The sequence below is a fragment of the Gallinula chloropus genome (genome assembly GCF_964237585.1).
Source record: "Gallinula chloropus genome assembly, chromosome: Z".
NCBI classification, from domain to species: Eukaryota; Metazoa; Chordata; class Aves; order Gruiformes; family Rallidae; genus Gallinula; species Gallinula chloropus.
The window spans coordinates 21,331,906-21,349,807 of NC_140089.1; positions in this window are offsets into that span (position 1 = coordinate 21,331,906).

Sequence of the window (17,902 nt, forward strand, 5' to 3'; positions counted from 1 at the left end):
TCTCTATTACAGTTTTTAATTTATTCTCTGCTGAACCAGAATGGTGACGGTTTGATAGACATAGGTGTCTGATTTTACTGCTTAGGACTTTTTCCACCTTCTTCAAGAGATAGGTGAAGGGTTATTTAGAGATTTGTAAGATCCATTTAGTGAGTAGACTAGGGTATTTACTGATAGTAGTTTTTTAAAAAATGGGAGGGGGGCGCCAACTGCACACACACTTGTAGCTAGCAGTGAATATCTAGATTATGTAATCTGTAATCAAACTCAAAAAATAATGTTTTCTGGCCTGCAATGCTCAGATAAAAAAGGAAGTAGAAAAGCATCTAGTGTAGTTGGTGGGATAGTGTTGCAGTTTTGTGAGGTTGATCTTGGTGGGCTTCTGGCCTCCAGCCAGGGCTAAACCACCACAGATATGGAACAAGAAGTGGGATTAATGTGTGTACTTTCTCATGCTGCTGCATAGACTCACACTGCTGTTTTCCTTGGCTGTCACCACTCAGGTAAAATAAAAAAACAAATGCCATAACAGGAATTATTTTAGGTGGTTAAAATGGTGTGGGAGGGTCTTTTGAGGTGTTTTCCAGTGGAGTCTAATTCTTCCTAAGTCTTCAGAACCTATATCGTTCTGTTAACAGCAGCAGCAGCTGAAATGGATATGGAACCCAAAATCTTCTCCTAGACTACCAAACCTTTCCTTTAAACTGTCTCATGATTCAAAGAAAGTGCAGAAATGCAAGTAAAACAATCAGCAGCTTTGTGAATTGGATCAGAAGTCTAGTTGTATATTTGGAAACTCATATCTGATTAATAATATAAAATCTCCAGAAGGCAGCTCTTATACCATTGTTGTGAAGGATTTCCATAGGTAGATCCAGTTGAAGAAAGTGTGTGCCATCCTCCAAACTGAGAGGATGTGAGTCTGATTTGACTCAAAAGCTTGAACTAACAAGCCCCACGAGATGTCTCCTGACAATAATACAGAGAGTTTGTTTCGCAAGCTCTTGACACAGTTTTGTGATTAAGTTTCTCCTTGTGAAGAGACTATAAACCAGCACAATGCAGTCTACCAGGACATGTGTTTTGGACTCTTCACGCCCACAGCTAGCCAAAGCACCAAGTCGGTGTCATAGGAAACCTTGTCCACCAAAACACCTAGAACCTCATGGCAAACAGAACTTTCCAGTTATTCAATAAAAATGCTTCACTTGTCATTTTTGGCAACTAAATTCCATGGTACTTCTTCACCACACGTGGGATAGAGTCATTTGGTATCAATGTATGTGTTTCAGGGGTTTTGAAAGACCTTTGGAGATCCCACAAGACTGGTCAGTGAATTAGCTCAAAGCCTTTGTGACTTGGCATTATTTTGCAGTGGTGTTTCTAAAAAGTAGATCCAAGCAGAATAGATTCAGGTTTGCCTGTTACACATCAGGGGAGGTTGTTGGAGCCTTTCAGTGCATTGGCAGGATATATATGGTGAGGCTGTGGAGGTCCACAGTAGTTAATCAGCAGTTAGGAAAGATAGGTGCATATATGTAGTAGAACTTTTGAATGCTTTATAAATTAATGTAACTTTTGTTCTAATTTCAGGTTTACCTTTACAATATGAACAGATAACTCCTATTTTAGTACCCTTAATTACTGTAGTTTAAAAAAAAAATGTTAAAAAAGAAATGCTAGTCCTTAAAGACTAAGAATAGATTTGGCCTAGTACTCTAAGAGGTAGTTCTGCTTAATCCCACAGAGGAGTAATATTTAAAAAATGTGGATAGGTTGATACTGGGACTGGATCCAGCAGTTATAAATTAAGCATTTATAACTTCAAAACATTAAAAAGTTGCACAGATGTTTGAATGTACAAGTAGTTCCTTTAAGTAAATGTTGTCATGATTCTTAGTGATCAATGTGGTATTGTCCTCTTTTATTTACACATTAGTTATATAAGCTAAAAGCTTTAACCTAATGAGTTATGAAATGTATTTCCCAAGTTACAGATTTATGAACTATTAAATGTGTTCCTGATCCTTCCTGATTGTATTTTTATCTGTTTTTATTTATCACCTCCAGTGCTGTTTCAAATCCTTTTGTACGTGGTTATCTACAACCCACCTCTGCCTCCAGTGCTTCTTGAGCTGCAGATGGTCAGGAGGGTGACCGGTGGCATTACTGCTGTAGATGTCATGTGCTTTGACCACTGCTGGAGGTAGAGTTCTGGGACAAATAGACCTTTGATCTGTTATGGTGCAGCTGCTCTTTATGTTCACAAGTGATTACTTAAATGGAGAATAACTAATAGCTGTGTTTTTAAAACAGTTGTAAGGTCACTGCAGCAAAAGCCACTAATGCGTATGCTTCACTGGTAGTGTTAACCCTCTGATTACCTAGCCAGACTTTAAAGTTTGAAAGACTGCTTGAACTGGGAGGTTTCTAGTGCTGTAAAGAATGTGTGTTTTTCCTAATGAGGACCCTAATGTGTTCTGAGGTTTAAAGGTAGGGTAAGGAAACTTCTGGCAGGTTTTTTTTCTCCTGTGTCAGACAGACACTGACTGTCAGACACCACTGGATCTTTTACTATCATGAGGATAAAATAAATTTTTTTAAAAAATAAAAAGAAAAGCAGTCCAAGATTGTTGGCTGATCTCAAGGATCACCTCTTCCAAACTCAGGAAATCCCAACAAGCAGAAAACCAGCAGAGACATCAGGAGGCCTGCATGCATGAGCCAGGAGCTCCTGACTAAACTTGGACATAAAAAAGAAATGCGCAGGAGATGGAAGCAGGGACAAGTGACCCAGGAGGAATACAGAGCTGCTGTCCAAGCATGCAGGGATAGCCTTTGAAAAGCCAACCTTGACCTGGAGTTGAATCAGTGAAGGAATGGAAAAGGCAACATGAAAGGCTTCTTCAAGTATATTAACAGCAAAAGGCAGGCTAGAAAATCTGCTGCTGAATGGGGCAGAGGAATTTGTGGCAGCAAAAACACAGGGGTACTCAACCTTTGCTCCAGACTTCGGGGTAGGGAGCACTTAAGCAAACTGGATGTACAAAAAAAGCCCAATCTCTACTATTTTTTTTCATGGCAAATGAAACAGGTTCCTGAAGAAAACAAATGCCACTGGTGTCTGCCAGAAGGAAGAAATAGGGAAACAGAGGGAGTTCTGCATCACTTTAGTTCCTGGGAAGATGATAGAGAATATCATCCTGGAAAGCATTTCCAAACATATGAAGGACAAGATGGGAACTGGAAGAAGTCAGGATGGATTAACAGAGTGGAAATCATATTAGGGGTTGGGGAATTACCCAACCTGATAGCCTTCTACAGTGAGATGACTTGGTAGATGAGGGGAAAGCAGTGAAGGTTGTTACCTTAACTTTGATAAGGCTTTTGACACACATTCTCTCACAATATCCTTCTAGACAAACTGACATAGTACTCCTTAAATGAGTGCACAGTGAGGAGGTTTGAAGACTGGCTGAACAGCCAGGTCCAGAGGGTTGTGGTCAGTGGGATCAAGTCCAATTGAAGGCAGGTCAGGAGTGGTGTACCACAGGGGTTTGTACTGGGGCCAGTACTGCTTAACCTCTTTTAAGTGACTTGGATGCTGGAACAAAGTGCACCCTCAGCAGGTTCACAAATGGAAGGAGGAGTGGTGGGTTGTGCTGCCATTCACAGGGACTCGGACAGGATGGACAATTAGGCTGAGTGAAATCTCATAAAGTTCAGCGAGAGGAAATGCCAAATCCTGTACCTGAGGAGGAAATTCTACATGCACAAGTACGTGCTGATGCCTGATGTACTGGAAAGCAGCTCTGTAGAGAAGAACCTGTGGTTCCTGGTGGACACCAAGCTGACCATGAGCCAGCAGTGTGCCATTGTGGCAAAGGCTTAATACCTTTTGGGCTGTTTTAGTAAGAGATTTGCTGGAGGATCAAGGAAGGTAGTAATTTTTCTCTTAAGCACTGGAGAGGCCACATGTGGAATTTTGTATCAACTTCTGGGCTTCTCATTTCAAGAAAGATAATTCACTTACTGGAGTAAGTCCAACAAGGAATCAAAAACACAACTCTCCTGAGAGGAGAGTCTGAGGGAGCTGTTAAGCTTGGAGAAGATAAATTTTAAGGACTATCAGTATGAAGAAGAGAGACCCACCCAAAGTTGTTGAAATGTGTGGTGACAAGTTTGAGGGATCTGTCATATTTTGATTCCTACAGAGGTTGGGGTAGCTGCTGCCAGATGCCAGAAGCAATGACTATCTTGGAAATCCTTGGAAAACACAAGTTTCACATGGCTTTACTGCTTAAGCCAGTGGCTTCTTTATCCATTTTGAACTGGTTTCCCCCTTATTGCTGTTGACTGTGAAAAATATCTGACATTCTGCTTGTTTGGTAAAAATATGTATGTGTCCTGGTGCTTGTGATAAAATTTGTATTTCCAAGCTACTCTAAAGATTAGCTCAATAAATTGAAATTATTTTGTCAAAATTAACAATTTATATTCACTGGATTTGAATGCAAAAATAATGCCCTTTTCTCAGAGAAGTAAAATGACTGCATTATACTTCCAGAAGATCATCTTGCTTTGAGTTTTCCCTGCAAGAGATGCTCGAGTTGCAACAGCAAAGACTTGGAGCTCTATCATTGAGGAATCCCCCCTGATTTTCTGCACTGTCTCTGAACAAAACTAGAACAGAATTTAACCTTCTCAGGAGCCGCAAACTCTGCCTCTGTTACTTAACATGTTATTTAACCACTTCTACTGATCCATATATACACAAAAGGAAGCAGTGCTGTTGCTGATAGACAGACTTCCTGCCTTGGCCTCCAACTGTATCGCACCACCACATTTTTGAATGCCTGCCGGAAGCGGTCGTTCTCTCTTCGGCATTTGGACACCGATTTCCCATTTCACTTGCAGCAGTATGGCCATGAATATCACTCCTTATGTTTATGACATCCTGCCTAACTATGCTGGAATGTGTGATGTCATCAACTGACACTGTATCTCAGGCCATATTCCACATAAAGTGGTCTAAGGCATCATCACTCCCCAGAGATAGCTGTCCTTCTGAGAATATTAAATCCTTTCTGAATGATGCAGGGCTAGAGAAGGTTTCTGGGAAACTGTCTGTCCAGATACAGATGACATAGAGGTCACAGTCATCAGCACAGTAGCATGCTTGGATGGTTGAGAAATACTATTTCTCTATACCTGTATGCAGTAGCTTCATCCAGCACAGGTGGTATAAGAGAAATGTCTAGCATTTTCTTACTGAACTTGTCATGCTTTATTGTTGACAGTTAACAACCATAATGAATCACATAAACAGAAGTATGAGATCTTCCTCCTTGTGGTATCTTAACCCTGGCTGGAGGCCAGATGCCCAACAAAGTCACTCTGTCACTCCCCTTTACTGCCAGAGCAGTTTCGTACCCTGGCAACGTGGCAGTCTGTGACAAAGGATGTTCATCTTGAGGCCAAAAGGTGGGGATCAGTCTATGGTAGCATCCCAGTTCTGTGCTGAGGCTGTGCTGTGGCCAAAATGTCTGATAATTAGTGCTGATAAAACTTATGAAGAAAGCTGTGTTTTGAGGCTAAGGGAAGATGTTTCCTCACCTCTTAACCACACAGCTTTTGAGTAGAGTCAACGTCAGCTTGAAAACAACGGCTGTTCCTGTTGGGAAACCAACAATCTCGGCATGTTTGTGACAGGCACACAGGTTTGGAAGATGCGTCCTGCACGGTAGTCTGGACAGTTGGCAAGGTGGTTGCTGTTTCTTAGGGCATCAGTGCTGCAGACGCTTGGGTGTGATTGCAGGTATTGTGTGAGTGGACAGTGTAAACTGTACAGATGAGACCAGCAAATTGTGGTGGCTTGATCCTGGCTGGAGGCCAGATGCCCACCAAAGTCGCTCTGTCACTGCCTTCCTCAGCTGGACAGGCGAGAAAATATGTATTAAGAGGCTTAGAGTCGAGATAAGGACAGGGAGAGATCATTCCACAGTCAGCGTCACGGGCAAAACAGACTCAACACGGAATAAAATTTTGAACCATCTGATTTATTACAGAGAGAGAAACAGGACTAGGCTAATGAGAAGTACAGACAAATCTTAAAACACCTTCCCCCACCCCTCCCTTCTTTGTGGACTCAACTGAAGTCATTATTTCTCTTCCATCATATTCCCCCCACCCTGGAGATGTCACAGGAGAGATGGGAAATGGGGGTTTCAGTTAGCTTCTCAGAAGTTGTTTCCCTTCTTAGCGGTGGTGGAGGAGAGGAGGGCATTTCTCACGCTTTTCCCCTGTTGTAGTGTGTGTGGGTCCCACCCACGGGAGACTGTCCTCCATGAACTTCTCCAACCAGAGTCCTTTCCCATGGGGTTTCAGCTCTTCACCAGCTGTTCCAGTGTGGGTCACTGCTATGGTGGGCAGTCATAAAATCATAGAATGTCTCTCAGTCCCTTAGGTGCCAACTGCTCCAGCCTGGTTCCACAGAATCACAAGTCCCCCCAGCAAACCTGCTCCGACATGGGTCTCTCTCTCTCTCTCTCACTCATCTCTGTGTCTCTTTCTCTCTCCATGGGCTGCAAGTGCTGGCAGGGGCTTGCCTCAACATGGGTCACAGCATCTCCTGTATGTCCCACCTGCTCCAAATGGGCCTTTCCATGGGCTGCAGGGGGGGTGTCTCTGCTCCCTGTCATCCTCCATAAGCTGTAGGAGGACAACCAGCTCTGCCATGGTCTTCTCCATGGGCTGCAGGGGAATCTTTTTCTCTGGGGTAGCAGAGATAGATATAGTAACAGGACTTTATAGCAAAATACGCAATACTCATGATACACAATGCAGTTTCTCAGTGAACCGCACAACTCTGGCCATAGAGCTCAGACCTCTCCCAAAACTCGACCATCCCCAAAGCCACGCGTCCTGGACCTGCCTGCTCCTCCCGCCACCAGCCCCGCTTTGTGCTGAGCATATCACTGACATGGAATACCCTTTGGGCAGTTTGGGTCACCTGTCCTGGCTGTGTCCCCTCCCAGCTTCCTGGGTGCACCCCCCCTTGTCGTTAGCAGGCCAGTATGAACAACTGAAAAGTCCCTGACTGCTGGGCAGCAACTAGAAACATCTGTGTGTTATTATCACTGCTCTCACCCTGACTCCCAAACACGGCATTCCGGCTGCTAGAAAGAAATTAACTCTATCCTGTCTGAAACCAGGACAATCAGGCATTGCAAATAAACAAGGGCGTTGCAGGCGCCTCCACAGATGCTCAGTGTTAATGGCTTTTTTCACTACCTGGACTTTCCTTCTTAATGTTGCTAACCTTGTTTTCAGTGGATGTGTGTGAGACACTGTGATAACTGTTGGCACGGAAACATGCTATTGGAGGTTGGCAGTTCTGCTCAGATACAGAAGATACAGTTTCATTTGTCTTACTTAGTCAAAATAACATTTATGTCTAGTTTGAGTTTTAATATAAAAAGTGAAAAAAGAAAGCTGTAGTCCTGCTTCCTGAGGGATTTCAGCACACAGCTCTGGGCTGGCCATCAGTGCCCTGAGCTCAAAATCACCAGTAGGTTAGGTGGGGGCTTGCCTGAGTCTCAGTAGGGAAGCTGACTTGCATGAGGTCCTGGATCCTCTGTGGAGACAGCTGCCCTACTTTGAATGGAAAGGCAATGCCGGTTGCAGCCTAAAATTTGTATCCTCGACCTTTCACCTCTGAAACAAGGCCTATCAATGCATGGACATCAGACAAACTATCATTTGTAGGGTTTGTTGTTTGTTGGTTTTTTTTTCCTTCATATGCTGAGGTTAAGAGCAGTTTCAAGATGATAAGAAATTCTTATTACATGTCTTAGTCAAGGTTGAACATTTGAAACCCAGTTCAGTTCTGATTACATTTAGAAAGCATCTGGTGAAAAGTCACAAGCAGTTCTGAGTTGGAGATCAGATAAGATAAATCTCTGTGGTCATGAAATACATTACTATCTTGCAGATTTCTGTTGCACAAACATTATTAACTCTGAGTGGTTTCTGGTTTTCATTATGCAGGTTGTACTCTGAGTACACTGTACTTCTATATTTCTGTAAACAATTTTTTAGCTGTGTTTAAAGGAAGGAGGTGGCATCAATGTGTAACACTTTTTGAAAGGTAAATATACATAGATACCATATTTCAAAGAACCTGGAAAAAAACAGATACACAAAAGGAAACCCACAGGTTCACTGTGTGTGTGTGTCTATGCATCACCAGTGAAGGAAGGCTCCACAGAAACATGCGTCACCCTGAATCATATGGGGAATACTGACACTTGCTGTACTGTAGAATGTAGAAAAGCAACATTGAATGTCCAGTGTGCTTGCATGCTTCTTAAAAACTAGAGAAATAAGAAAATGCACCTAGTTCACAACTAGCAGTTTGTCAGCAATCAATCTTCACAGAATACTAGCTTGATTCCCAATTTTGTAAAAAAGCTTTATGACAATGTTTTCCTTCAAATATTATATTAACATAGTTTTCTTTATTGGTGTTAGATACTTGTATATTTTAGTGCAGTAGGATCTTATTACTCTTATTCATTTACTACTGTTTTTATTTCATCTATTTCTGATTAGTATTGGAAAAAAGGCCAAACCCCACCGTGACAAATAGGAATTCCAGTTTCTTCCATGCAGTCAATTGGATCAAAGCCCTGTAACTACTGATGAGATGGCTTTCCTTGTGTTTTTTTGTCATGCCTGCAATTTTTGCTGGGAAGTTTTCTTTACCTTGTGATTTATCAGTTTGATAAACTGATACACTTCTGCATTTCGAGGTATCTAGGTCTGAACACTGGTGGGTTTAGATTCCATAGGAATTCTGAAAATAAATTAGATGATTTATTCAGTGACTGTTGAAGAGCTAACTTGGTGACAAAGTTGAAGGTCATTCTGCATTTATAGTGTAAATGGGAGTAAAAACTTCAAAGGATTGTGAAACCAAACTCTAGGGAAATGGAGAAACATGATAGCTTTAGTATTATGTTGCCCAAACACGGTCACTGTTTACTGTCAGGTAAGCTTCTGCTGGCTCTTTCCTGATGTTAAAAGCGTTATGTTATGTAGGTGTAGGAATGATGTGTTTTGGGAAGGTATTGCATTAGCCCTGACTCAAATATATTTGCACCCATGCCTCATAATGCTACATTTCACCTCTGCTTTTCTGTTCATCGACTAGACTTGCTACTGTTTTCTGCCCAGTCAACTGCGCTGAGATCAAGTAAGCCAGTGTGGATATAACAATACAATTTGAATGGAACAGCTGTATAGCCGATCAAATATACGAGCTTTCTGCTGAGTTAGATTATATTTTACTGCTTTCAGTTAATGCGTAAGAACATATTAATAATAGTACTATTCTTTTAGTTACATGTTAAGAAAAGCATGCCATGTCTGGTATTTGATAAAGAATGGGAGCTTATTTTTTTCAACTTCACTTACAGAAATGAAGAAATGGGTAACTCTGCATTGGCTTAAAATATGGATCACAATGTTGGGGAAAATCTTACTGGCTTAGATAGCATTGTTTAGTAATGGGAATGACCTAAGTTGTGGCAACTCCTGCTTCATCTTTTCTTTATGGGAATGTGAATGCATTTTTGCATATATTTAGGATGAAATGCTTTAAGGCAACCAGGAAGTAGGAAACATAGATTTAACATTTGTTTTACTTCCTTTGGAAATATGGTAGGCAGGTGTTTCTACATCAATTAAACTAGAATATCCTAATTTGTCTTACTGCAAAAAACCTGCTTAAAAAAAATCTGGTAAGCTTTAATTGACATGCAGAAAAAAATAAAGTTGTAATAATTTGGGAAAAAAAGATTGGAGTGGTAGTCCTCGAATAGTTGCAATTTTACAGTGTATACAGAAATGACTACTCCTACCTAATTTTAGATAAACCATCCTTTCTCCACTACTCGAGCTGCTTCTAGTTTTCAAAAGAAAAAATCCTTTGCATTTTTGAACTCTAAGAGAACTGCTGAGACTTTGCCTTTTCCTGGAAGTAACACAGAGAAAAAGAAAACATGAGGATGTTTTGCAGGCTTAGGGCAGGTTGTATGTGCAATCTTTATCCTTGTCATGCCTTGGTTATGTTAGGCATTTTAATTCTGCACAGTAATGATATTTGTGACTTCTTGGCATCAGACTTTGTATCACTGCTATACATCAGGCAAGCGGCTGCCAGCATTCCTGATGAGGACTGGGCTCTTCCTTACACCGACCTCCCCACTGCTCTTTCACCCTCTCTGTACCTTGCGAGGACCTAGATTCTGTTGAAGCTTAACCTCTTCTTCACAGAGATGACTCCACTGTGAAGAGTCCTCCTCCGATTTGAATTAATGAAATCCAGGAGACCTACTCCAGTCCTGACTGCTCTTCCTTCCGCAGTCTACCTGATTTATCCTGTTTTTCCACAGTCTGTGATGTCTGGTGAGAGGAGAGGCTGTCACTGATCCTGAAGCTGGGAAAGTGAGCAATAGGTATCTTGATGGGGACAATAAAGGGGTTACATTATCTCATTTCTGGAAAGGCAACAGCAGGATAGGGAGGGGAAAAACATATAGCCAGAGCAAGGCTGGACAGAGTGCAGGCAGAAATTGGGTGTGAGGGATGAGCATTGTGAGTTGCACAGTTATATCCGCGCCTTGAAGTGATACTTGAAAATTTATCATGGTTTTAAATTCATGGAGCCAAGTTGTCACCACCATATTAGCTGTTATATTAATGTCTTAATATAAGCCTCCTCTAGATAGATTTAAGTCTTTTTGTCAGACATACCCAGCATTTGTGTTATAAAACATTACAGACATTTTCTGCTACTTGATGTGTTGATGACTGATGTCAGCCAATGACCACTCCATCAGAAGCATTTAGTTCTTCTGATTTTCCATCCCAAATGAAAAAGAGTTTCAACTTTTTTGTGCGAGTTGCAATATGAAATGTTAACACCAGGCTGTATGTGAAGCCGCTCGACTTTTTAACCCAGTTCTTACTGCTGATCCTGCACTGTCCTGCCGAGATCAGCGATGGGCAACATGTAATTCGATATGAATTAAGGTGAAACTGTTTGTTGGACAAAATCACGCAGATTATATACATTTGTTACTGCAAATGTGGCAAGCTAAAAAACTGCTAATTGGTTGCACACACTGTTCACACAAAACTGACTGGTTAGTAATTATAATGGGTTCTGATAAGCATGTATTATAGTAAACATTGTTAGTTTACCTTTGATGTCTAAAAGTATCTGCACACCTGCTGTGTCAACCATTTATTATGGATGGTTCTTGACCTGTTCACGTACTCCCAAATACCTTCCCACAACTCCTTCTTGGTGTAGGGCAGCCTGTACCTACACCAAGGCTGCCGTGTTTTGAGATTGTGATTGCCAAAAACCTCTCAGCATGAGTAACTTTTCTGTCTCACAGGAACGCGAGGGTATTGTCAGGGCCGATGTCTTCTGTGAGGAGAGTCAGGCTGCTGGCAGGCCTGCTGCCTTCCCCGCCGCTGTCCCCTAGACAGGAGCAAAACAATCCTGAAGACATGCTTTTTTTTTCTCGAAGGTGCTGTTGCCACCTCGTGGCATTGGCCAAAATCAGCAACAAATGCTCAGTGACCTACATCAGGTACTGATAGATGTCAGGAGCAAGATGGATGTGGGATGGGCAGGGCGTAATGGGCTGGTGGATGTAGACCTGTGTGGGCCTCTTTTGAGGCTTTACCTCTGTGCAACACTCAGAAGTTTGCTACATGGAATTTCTGATTAAAGTGCTCCATCCCATGTGCGCCAACAGTGGCAGAGTCAGTGGTAGTCTTTATTCTTTTTCTTGATCCATTTATTTTCTAACGTGGACAATTATACTAACCATTGTACATACTGAGCTTCAGAGTTTGGAAACACACTGTACCTTTAGGAAGAATTAAAGTAGCGCAGCCTCAACAGACCAGCCACCTGAGCAGCAAATCATCTTAAGTAGGTGCCATAATTTAGCTTTCAGCAAAGGAGATGTAGAGGAAAAAGACTAGGAAGTCTTGTTCAGATCTTGTTATCCATATCTTTTTCTTTTTGAAACTGAATATTTGAAATAGTTCAAGAAAGTCTTGCAATAACCCTTGTGAAGTGGTATGCAGTTTGGCCTAGCCCCAGAGGCAAAATCTGTTGGTATTATTGTTGCTACAGCATTCTAAGAGCTGAAGTATGAATTTCCTGTAATCTAGATAAAATACTTGAGAGGTTAGACATGCTTCTACTAACCAAACTCATTTGGGCTCAGGCAAAAAATTCTGAATTTTTTTCTAATTGAACTCAGCAATCAAGAAAAATCCAACACCAAGTTCTTGATGTAATGCTGAAGTGCTAAATAGTTTAGTCCACATTTCTTACTAGCAGAAGCCTGGTTAATATAGGTAAAAATGAGCAAGGTATGGATTTTTGTTTGCCATAACTAGATTAGAAATCAGTCATGCTTTTTTTTGAGACAAATGCTTACTTTTAGCTGCAATTAATGTATTAAAAGGATCAGAGAACTATTTTAGATAAAAATTCTCCTAACCCAAAAAAAAAAAAAAAAAAACCACCTGGGTTCTTCCTTAGGTGTAACAATGCTGGCACCTTAGGTGGAAGAGAAGAGGAAGATGCTGCTGTTTTGTAAGACAGGCACTATCACTTGCACCAATCTAAAATGCTGATTTAGTTAGGAAAATGTCACCAGGGGCCAGGGGAATTGAAGTGTTGAAACTCTTCCCTCCAAGGCTGTGATAAGCCATGAGTTCTTTATTTTGTTTGGTTTTTCAGAACTGACTTTTCAGCACTTGTTCACCACAGTCTTAGTATTTTCCCGAAAGAAATGCAGTTTTTGCAAGTACTCTTCCATATTCTTAATGTCTTCAGTCTAAGCTTTAGGCAAATAATAATAAACTGATTTAAAACTGATTTGGACATGCAGAAATCAATATGGTTCTTTGAATGAACACCACATAATTAGCTACATCTGGTTTGTGAATGTAAACTATAACTAAACTGATTTCTTAAAGAGCAAACTCTGCTTAGGTTTAATATCCATTTAAATCCCCCTTTTAATCTCTTTTAATTAAATTTGAACTAAAAGGAGATTATTCTTATAGCTTGGTATTTTTTAGTTTTGTTTCATTTAAAATTTTATCTAGATAAGATTGCATTTGATATGCAAGTGGTGTTTTGACTGCATGATTAATGGCTTTGGCGTCTAAAGAAAAGGGGTATAGCTTGATTGTTAAGCATTAGCAAAGCACTTGGATCATTGGCTTGGGTCTGGAACACAGCCCTTGCAAACTGAGACACATGTGTTTTCCCGTATGTACAGTGCTTTCATACAAACAAACCCCTTCTTTTTTAAGGTAATACTCAGTTTTCTGTTCTGTGAGCATCACTGTTAAACCTCTTTAAAAAAATAATACCACCCTATTGGCCATGGGCTCTAGTACAGCAGTTTAAAATGTACTGTATTTAACACTAGTACAGACAGTTTGTTCTCAAACTCTTCTTGACTTTTGGCTATGTGATACTAGATTTTCTGGTTTTAATTAAAATACTCTTTCTCAATTAAAATTGTTCCAGCACTGTGTTTTGATGCGTAAGTATCTGGCAATACCTCTTTTCTTATGGCTTGCGGAGCACAAAACATAGATCTGGTTTAAGGATCTCTTCTCATGGCTTGTGGTGATGCTATTAGTCTCTGTGCATTCTGTTTCTGATGGAGGGTTTTTTCATGTTTATGTTTCTGGTGTTCTGTCCCTCAGATTTCTTCTTTTGTTTGGGAAGCTTATTTTTCTGTGTGACAAAACTAGCTCAGACCTGCTGTACTCTTTTCCAAATAGGAAACCTTCTGACCTCTGTTAATGTTGGAATTTTCATTGCTGTCTCATTTTCTTCAGTTCTGCCTTTTGCTTGGCATATTGGTATTGGCAGTAGCAATCTATGTGTGCTCCTTCTAAACAAGAAATTAAAATAATGAGTGAAATTTTTGGTATCTGGAGAAATGGTTCTATAAGCCTGCATTGTTTCCTGTACAGTCTTTGATGCAAGGCCCTCAAAAGAAAACAAACCTTGAATTTTAACTTCTGCCATATCCTTTATGAGCTCTTGAACTTTCAGAAACCATCACTGATTATCACCTATTTGTGGACAGTAACAAAGTCATTGAATGTCATTTGGCATGTTTGCTTTTGAGAATTATTTTACACTTGTTCCTGCACTGAAACCGTGTATTCAGTAACTGCTGGATACATAAGCACCTCTCAATGCATGGTGTCTGTGTGGCTACAATAAAGCCAATGTTGTTATCAGTGGCTTTGTACAACGTCATACCTATAATCAAGGCAGCAGAAATACATCACAATTAAAATCTTGGAAGTCATGGTGTTGCTCTGTGTGTGAATTTGCAGTTGCTCTGAAAGGAAAAAAGGTAAGCCAGTGAAACCCAGTTGGGAGCTCAGAGCAGTTTCGTACCCTGGCAATTTGGCAGTCTGTGACAAAGGATGTTCATCTTGAGGCCAAAAGGTGGGGATCAGTCTATGGTAGCATCCCAGTTCTGTGCTGAGGCTGTGCTGTGGCCAAAATGTCTGATAATTAGTGCTGATAAAAGTGCTTATGAAGAAAGCTGTGTTTTGAGGCTAAGGGAAGATGTTTCCTCACCTCTTAACCACACAGCTTTTGAGTAGAGTCAACGTCAGCTTGAAAACAACGGCTGTTCCTGTTTGGAAACCAACAATCTCGGCATGTTTGTGACAGGCACACAGGTTTGGAAGATGCGTCCTGCACGGTAGTCTGGACAGTTGGCAAGGTGGTTGCTGTTTCTTAGGGCATCAGTGCTGCAGACGCTTGGGTGTGATTGCAGGTATTGTGTGAGTGGACAGTGTAAACTGTACAGATGAGACCAGCAAATTGTGGTGGCTTGATCCTGGCTGGAGGCCAGATGCCCACCAAAGTCGCTCTGTCACTGCCTTCCTCAGGTGGACAGGGGAAAAAATAATGTTCCAGTGTGGGTCACTGCTGTGGCGGGCAGTCCCTCAGCCCAAAACTGCTCCAGCCTGGTCCCCCATGGAGTCACACACACACCCACACTCACACCCACTACCCAGCAAACCTGATTCAGTGTGGGCCTCTCTCTTCATGGGCTGCTGATCTGCTGCCAGGGGGCTTGCTGCAACGCAGGTTACAGCATCTTCCATATGCCCCTACCTGCTCCAGCATGGGGTCTCTCCACAGCTGCAGGTGGTATCTCTGCTCCGTGTCATCCTCCATAATGTGCAGGGGATTAACATGATCCACCATGGTTTTCTCTGTGGGCTTCTCTGGTGCCTGGAGCATCTTCTCCCCCCACTTCTTAACTAACCTTGGTGTCTATATTTCTTACATCATCTCTCTTCTCTGGTGGCAGAAACAGCTGCTTGTGGTTTTTGCCTCTTAAATGTGATTGGCAGAGTTGCTATGAATGTCACTGATGGTCTCGGCCTTGGTCCACATCCAGTCCATCCTTGAGCCCAGCTGGTGTTTACTCTGGCGGGCCTGTAGAGAACTTCGTGCTGCTTCTTGCAGATGCCACCCCTGCAGCTCCCCGCCCCCACCCCCCTTCCTGAACCTTGCCACACTAAACCACAACACAAGTCTTCTAAAATTTCATAGCAAGGTTATATTAGTCAGGTTCAACTTCGAAGCCTTCCTTCTGTCTGCTTTCTGTCTTGGGGAGAAGGGCTGAGGCAAGCAGCCTCTAAACTAAGTTTACTGCATACATATGGAAACCAGGGTCTGTCCCCTATGTGCTGCTTCTTCCTGTCCTTAACTTGGGGGGTATTCACTGTGCAACCATTTGTCACGCTGTACTGCTTCTCATTCCACCAGTTCATTATCAGAAAGGAGATCTTTAGACATACTTTGGTGTAGTTTACTCTGGTGAAACACTACTTTTTGCTTAATTTGAATGCTGTATCTGCAGTGTGGTTTGGGATCATGTGACAGTAGACTTGTCATTTGGAAGCGAAAGGATGGATGGGTTGGAACAAACCACTAGCAGAGTGGAGAATGGATGCTGCACAGAAGGGTGTGGAAACAGGCAAGGAGGACTGCACAGGGTAAGTGGGAGAATAGGATGAAGTGCTGGATGCCAAGCATGGTGCAGAATCTGTTGAAGGGATCACCTGACCTCAGGGCTGGACTTCTTATGGTATGTTAACCACATGGTAGAAGCTTGCACCAGAGTATCATTCATGGGTCTGCCCAATAGGTGGAAGTGTTGTGAGTACTTCAACAAGTGCCACAAGCAGTAGCATTTGAACTGGTTTGAATTCTGTTGTGCAAGGGGGAAAAAAACACCCAAATAAATTAATACTAATGTTTTGACTAATTTTTTTTTCCCTCTAGCTTTCAGTAGTCTGAATTTTCTTAAAATGAAAACAGTACCTGGTATGTGGTTTGTGTGTGAAGACAAAATTGCTTAACAATTCTGCACTGTAGGTAACAGAGAAGTTAGAATTGTGCTGTTATATGAAAATACTGAATGGTGTGTACTAAAAACAATCAAAAGCTAAGCACTGGCTAGGTTGTCTTGATGTGTGTGTGGTTTATGGTAGAAGATAATAAACCTAATAGAAATCGGGAGTAAAGTCTAGCTACAGCAATGACAGATGGACTATTGTACCTGGTTCTTTTAGTTAGAGAACTTTATAAAAGGGCTATTAATATCATACAGCTAATCAAAAGTCTGTTTTTTACTGTAAAATATTATTAAAACCCAAATTAACAAAGTTGCCTAAGAGTTGGAATGTGTTTTTGCTGTGCTCACACTACACAGACAAAGCATATTGCACTCTGTTTTGCAATAGTAGCTCTAACACAACTACGGTTGGTGTTGCTCTACTTTTGGGTTAGGAAATAACTTTAAAATAGTTTCTTGGTTTGCTAATTTGAATGTCTGTGTGTAACTGCTGAAGTGTCTAACTGAAAGCAGAACAACTTAGATACGCTGGCTGAAAACTGGAATTTTACTTTTTTCTGTGACTCTGTGCCCCTCCCAGTGCACCTCTGTGCACGTGATGTGTGTGTGCACCTTCCTGCACGCGTGGTGTCTGCATGTGGCAGCAGCTGAAGGCACAGACAGCAGGTCTTCACAGCTGCACTTCACAGCTGCTGGGAGGATGCTGGATAGGTGGATTTTGCATCCCAAGAGATGGGCAGTCCTGGAGGGGGCTGCAGCTCCTCTTAGGGATATGGTCTAGCATAGGATGGGAATGGTTGGACTCGATGATCTTTAAAGGTCTCTTCAAACCTTGTGATTCTGTGATTCTGTGATTTCTTGCTTTGTGCTGCAAGATCTCAGTGCTCGGTAAGGGATCCCAAAAAGTTTATCCACCAGTCTAAACTAATAGGGAAGGGCTAGAAAACAAAAATGTCTCCTATTTTATAAATCTGCATTATCTTAAAAATCAGTGCAGTTATGACCTGCCTGCCTGAAAAAAGGTTGCAGTGGTACTGGGAGAGATGCAGAAACGGACCAATAGAGATACTGTGCAAATGTCTTGTTGCCCTTCTGATAAGGCAGCATGTTTGGAGATTCCATAAGTGTGTGCAAACCAGACTTGGTGCACTTACTTCCCTTTGGGAGGTCTTGGATTGAAATAAAACACAGTTTATCCCTCTTTACCTTTCAGAACATGAGTTTGAGAAAAATATTTGAGAATTGGTGAAATGCATTTACAGTCACAGGTGTAATCATTTCTTATTACATTTTGCAAATGATACAAGTGAAGATGTAACACATGTGAGTGCTTCAGGATGGTATCTGATGTTCTCTTTGTCTTGTGTGAAGACTTGGGTTATGGGCCTGTA